The sequence below is a fragment of the Triturus cristatus genome, chromosome 9 (assembly GCF_964204655.1).
Source record: "Triturus cristatus chromosome 9, aTriCri1.1, whole genome shotgun sequence".
NCBI lineage: Eukaryota > Metazoa > Chordata > Amphibia > Caudata > Salamandridae > Triturus > Triturus cristatus.
In genome coordinates, this window is record NC_140592.1 from 414275792 (window position 1) to 414281791 (window position 6000).

Consider the following 6000-nt stretch of genomic DNA (forward strand, 5'->3'; position numbering starts at 1 on the left):
GGTGGTGGACGTGGTGGTGGTGGTGGATGTGTTGGACTTGGTGGTGGTGGTGGACATGGTGGTGGTGGTGGATGTGGTGGTGGTGGTCGTGGTGGTGGTGGACATGGTGGTGGTGGTGGACGTGATGGTGGTGTTGGTGGACGTGGTGGTGGTGGACATGGTGGTGGTGGTGAACATGTTGGTGGTGGATGTGTTGGTGGTGGTAGAGATGGTGGTGGTGGTGGACGTGATGGTGGTGGACATGGTGGTGGTGTTAGACATGGTGATGGACATGGTGGTGGTGGTGGATGTGGTGGTGGACGTGGTGGTGGATGTGGTGGTGGTGGATGTGGTGGTGGTGTTGGTGGATGTGGTGGTGGTGGACGTGGTGGTGGTGGACATGGTGGTGGTGGTGGATGTGGTGGTGGACGTGGTGATGGACGTGGTGGTGGACATGGTGGTGGTGGACATGGTAGTGGTGGTGGACATGGTGGTGGTGGTGGACGACTATTGGGTAGGAGGGTGCTGGCAGAATGCAGATGGAGAAGAGGATCTCGAAGGGGGCACATGGGAGAGCAGAAAGAGGCTGAATATTAGATACAATAAAATTTAAAGCGCATTAAAGCGCAATGCTCCTTTAATTAAAAAAAAACACGTCGTGCCTGCAGTGAGAGTGGCTCACAGAGAAAAGAAACAAGTTTTCCTCCAGTGTTCATTCCGTTTAAGATCCTTTTATCTAAACGCCCAGTTTGTTCAGGCGCGTGTGCGCTCGGAGAAATCTTGTGTACAGACTTGTCTTGTGAAACCTGACTGTATTTCTTAGCTCCCCGCGTGTGCCGGTCAGCAGCCTGAATTAACTTAATTTGCACCACATGGATGCTATGCCAATGTCATCTGTCACAAGACAAGACGTTAAATGCATGCAGTCACCAAACTCGGAATCTAGGAGATTTCATGGAACAGCAGAGACCCAACAGAATTAAACTGAAGCATGTTCAAGTTATGAACCTTCTTTCAGTAATGAAATAAAAGATTTGGTGAAACAACAGCGAAACCTTTCTGACATGTTTCTGATGTGGAAACATTAATAAACTATACAATGCAAACCAAGGTCGGTTTCAGAGGCAGACATGAGCATTGAAAAAACAGCTCTGTTTTAGAATTGCTTTTGTTCGGCTTATCTGCGTGAGAGAGAGGGGGAGCAGGAGGTGAGCCCGAGAGTGGTGGGTGCGTGCGCGTGCAGTCTGCTCATTTTCAAGCACTGCACTCGTGCTTGTGGCGTGCCCCTGCTCGCTCCCGCAAGGTGGTTGCCGCCACAAGCACTAGTGTGTGCTTGAAAATGAGCAGATCGATGGCTAAAGGCCCTCCAATTCAGCACATGCACGCTGTGTAGACGAGACCTAAAAAACAGAATAAATTAGAGTTTGCTGGACCACCTTCAGCACTCTGGGCCCGGTGCCACTGCACCTGCTGCACCGAGGGAAACTGCTGTGCTATCTGGTTGCTTCCAATTTCCACGTAAATCTGCAGCGATTTTTTAAAGGCTATAACTCCTCAATAATCACACTCCGAATCTGATGTAGTGCTCTGCACACCTAGTGCATTTGATTCTTAAGCCCTCATGTGGCCATAATGCATCATTACACCAATAAGACAGTTTCAGTTGTGCTTATGTGTCCTCATATCGGATACTCCATGTGATTAGAATGTCCATTTGTCAGTGCTAATATTCTAGAATGTACAAGGTGCTTACCCTCAGTGGTAGTCCTCATTACAAGGAATTAAGTGACATAGCCTTGGTGTCATGGGTACTATTGCAAGCAAGCAAAATTGATACGTTGAACTTGTTCCCACCCTCTTGCTACTATTAGAATAAAGAGATAATTGAGGTGAAATGGGTCCTTCAAACATTTGGTCCCAAGTGTCACTTCACTTGCACATTAATTCTAGTTGCACCGTCATTCTACCTGCCTCTACTTCTCTCTCTTTTCCTTATCTCCATAATCCCTTATTTCCTTGACTTCCTAATGTGTGCCCACTTTCTCTTCCTCTTCCCCCATTTCTCATTTTATCTCCATTCTCTATTATCCACATGTCCTCCCATTCTGCTATTTTCACCCCCCCCACACTTTCTATATTTCACCCATTTGTTCTCTTTTATCCATTTTCTCCCCTTCCATCCCTCCCATTCGCCTCCATCCTCACCCACCTTCACACTCCCCTGAAGAGAAAACACAGAGCAAGGCCCCAGGCAAGCTCTTAAGGAGCGTCCTCGAAAATAACCTCAGCCAGGAAATTTCCCAGTGCAGGGCATACTGGGTCCCCTCCCACCTCTGGGAGCCAGTCCCACTGCACTGGCAGCACCTTTGATTGCTACGCCCCTGACGGAATTCATGAGATCAACACAATACTGGAAATCTAGCCAGTCATAGTGGCTTTGACAGCAGGCCTTAGTGGCGCACAGACCCTCACTACAAGTTAAAGGCTAAATTATTTTGTCTGAACAAACAGGAGTTTAACAGGGATCGGAATTACTAGCAATGTGATAATTATTTGACACTCGCAGTTCAATTCAATTCATAAAGCTTTATTCGGAGCTTGACAACAAAGTCCATAAAAGCAGTACACATAAAAACATCGATGGTACACATAAGCTAATAACAAAAATAATTCATAAAAAACTTCATCAATGGGGTTAAAACAGAATACATAAAATACAACAATATCAATTTTAAAAGATGATAATACTAGGCCTAGCCTTGATAGCTTTTAAAAGGAATGTGGCTGTAAAAAAACAGACATCGGGAGAGGGGTTAAATATCAGTTTCATGACATCCTTAACTGTTCTGACACCGAGTTTCTTATACAGGGGTTTTAAAAATGCAATACGGTAATTACCATATAGTGGGCAAAACAATAGAAGGTGCATTGTACTTTGGGCTGTAGTTCCATCACAGGGACAAGGACCCATGGGGTATTTTTTGGTATTAGGAAACGCCACCAAATGGTGAACAATTCCGAAGCGCAGTCTGATTAAAACGAACCTGTGAGAGGGCCTAGTAACAAAGCTCAAATAAGATTGATAACCTGACATCTCACAACAGCTGTCATAGAGCTTGCAGGTGGATAAATTGCTACTGGCCTTCAAATGTTGCTCAAACTTTAGTGACAACCAAATAGACTTCATTTCGCTTTTGGACATACTATTGGCAGCATAACAGTCCTCATAAAGATTAACACCATATATGTCCTTAAAACTGTGCATAACAAATTTTACCCAGGGGATCTTCAAATGATTATCTAGAGATAAACAATCCTTAATAATAGCTCGGTTCATGGAGGTCTCCTCCTTAGCCCAGATCGCACGCCACAGCATTAAAGGTCTATGGGCAATGGAATCTAGAAGATGGGATATTCCAAATTCCCTATGGACCAAATGCGTTGATGCTGAAGTAGGCAAGCAGAGTAACCTTTTTAGAAACAGGTTTTCCTCCACTTGGAGACTCCCAACCGAAACATGCCCCCAGACACCTGCTCCATAAAGGGCAATTGAAAGGCACCTCATTTGGTAGATCTTCAGCATGTCACTAATCCGTTTATCCCCGATCTTATAGGCGAACGTGAATACCCCGTGAGCACATTTCGCCATTCTTGCTCTAACGTGGGTGACTTCGCTGGTCCAGCTACCTGTCTTGGAAAAGGTGATACCCAAGTAGTTAAATGTATCTACCGTCTGTACCCTCTGTCCTTCCATAAAGAATGAATGAGGTTTTTTACGGCCCTTACCACATTCCATGACAAAGGTCTTTGTTTTGTTAATGACCAGCTTCCTTTCCCCAATAAACAGGGAAAACCTGTCCATAAGGCGTTGGAGGCCTACAGGGGTCCTAGAAAGAAGTACTGCGTCGTCCGCATACAGTAATACCGGGATATAGGAGTCAAGAATCATTGGGGCATCTGCCCCCACAGACCTTAAGACAGAGTCTACCTCGTTGATAAAAAGTGTGAAAAGCAATGGGGCTAACACACACCCCTGCCTAATGCCACGCTTAACAGCAAACTTAGGAGTACACTCCCCGCCCGGGCCGTACCGAACGCTAGAGCTAAGGTTAACGTACAGTCTAGCCAGGAAATGGACAATGCCCTCCGGTGCCCCCATACCAAGTAGTGTCTCCCAAAGAATCTGATGATTAACCATATCGAAGGCACTACTAAGGTCGGCGAAACAGAGGAAGAGGGAACCTTTCTTGGCCATAGTATATTTCCCAATTAGTAGTTCTAGGTTGAGGCACTGTTCAACTGTGCCTCTGCCCTTCCTGAATCCATATTGGGAATTGGCCAGGATATTATTATCTTCAGCCCATTCTTCTAATCTGACAAGGAGCACCCGGCTCATAATTTTCACGGACGAATCGAGAAGGGAGATAGGCCGATAGTTCTTAGCATCACCCTTCTCCCCCTTTTTATAGATGGGGATAATAATAGATTCCTCCCATGTAGGCGGTGCACCAAGTCTCACAGCTGTATTAAATACCTTGGTCAGTAATGGGCCCCAGATTTCAGGTTCTTTTTTGTAAATATCCACCGGCACACCATCAGGTCCCTGAGCCTTCCCACCTTTACTTGCAACAATGCATTTCTTAACCTCGGCACAAGTAATATCTAGGGGAATAATTGGCCGGACCCCACCACCATTGTCCATGTGTTTATCAGAATCAAAAATCAGGGAAAAGTGGGAAACCCAGCTTTCCACGCCAACGTTAGCTGACAGGATAGGCGCAGCCTCGTCCCTTAAGAAAGGGCTGTTGACTGTGGCCCAAAACAGCGAGGAGTCAGAGGTTTCGGCGGCCCGATCTAACTTATCCCATGCCTCACGCTTAAGTTCTGCCTTCCTTACTGACACGGCTGCCTTATAGGTTGCCCTAAGATGCCGGATAAGAGTAATGTCCCTCTGTTTTTCTGCCAATGCCACCTTAAGGCTCTTCAGGGCAGCAGTACAGGCATGATCAAACCACCCCCTTAGCCGATTTGAATTGCCCTTAAAATTAATGGTGAATACTGCTTCTATGGAGTGATTGATATCGACAAATGTATTCAGGATTACAGCTGTCGATTCTTCACTCACTAGGATAGTTTCAATTTCTTTAGAGCAGTTCTCAATGATGGAACTAGACAGGAGGTCTGCCTTCTCTCCCTTCCACCTAATTCTAAATCCATTTGGTCTATGTGGTTCAATGTTATCCACAATACTAGGTTTGGGACCTACATTAGTTTTCCAAAAGGCCAACTCCATGGTCAGGCAGTTGTGATCACTAATCAAATTATCTACTACCAGAGGGACTGAACACCATGGAATAAGGCTAGTGGAAGTACAAATAAAATCAATGACAGAGTTAGCGTTTCTGCCCGTGAAGGTAGGGACAATTTCATCACGGACACCCCTCGCATTCCCCATGATCACCATATCATATGTCATCAGGATTTTATTTAATGATTCCCCATAAAGATTATGGGGAAAATGGGCGACTCCCTCTCCTTGGGTACTTAAAAAACCACAGACCCTATGGGCAGAGGACACACAGGTAGAAATATTAAAATCACCCAACCAGATAAATTCAAAAGCGATTTCATTTCCTGTAACAATTTTAACCAAAGCTTCCTCCAAAGCAAAAGCTATCCTTTGCCTAGAATTATCAAAAACATTATTATAAAAATTGATTAAAAGGATATTCCTATCCTGCTCCTTACAAAGCCAAAGGATCTGGGAATGGTCCCCCACCGGGACATGTTTCTTTACTACAAACGGGGCGTCAACAGAAATCAGTGTCAGGAGGCCACCCTTGGCTCTTCCTGAGTTTGAAGCCACTGCAGGTATTGAATACGAGACAAACCCGTTATAGTTAATGGGGACCAAACTCCAGGTTTCCTGGAAACATAAAATATTAAAAAGATTGATAAAATCAAACCAACCTAAGCAATCATCCTTGTGGGAAAGTCCCGCAACATTCCAACAAGCTATGA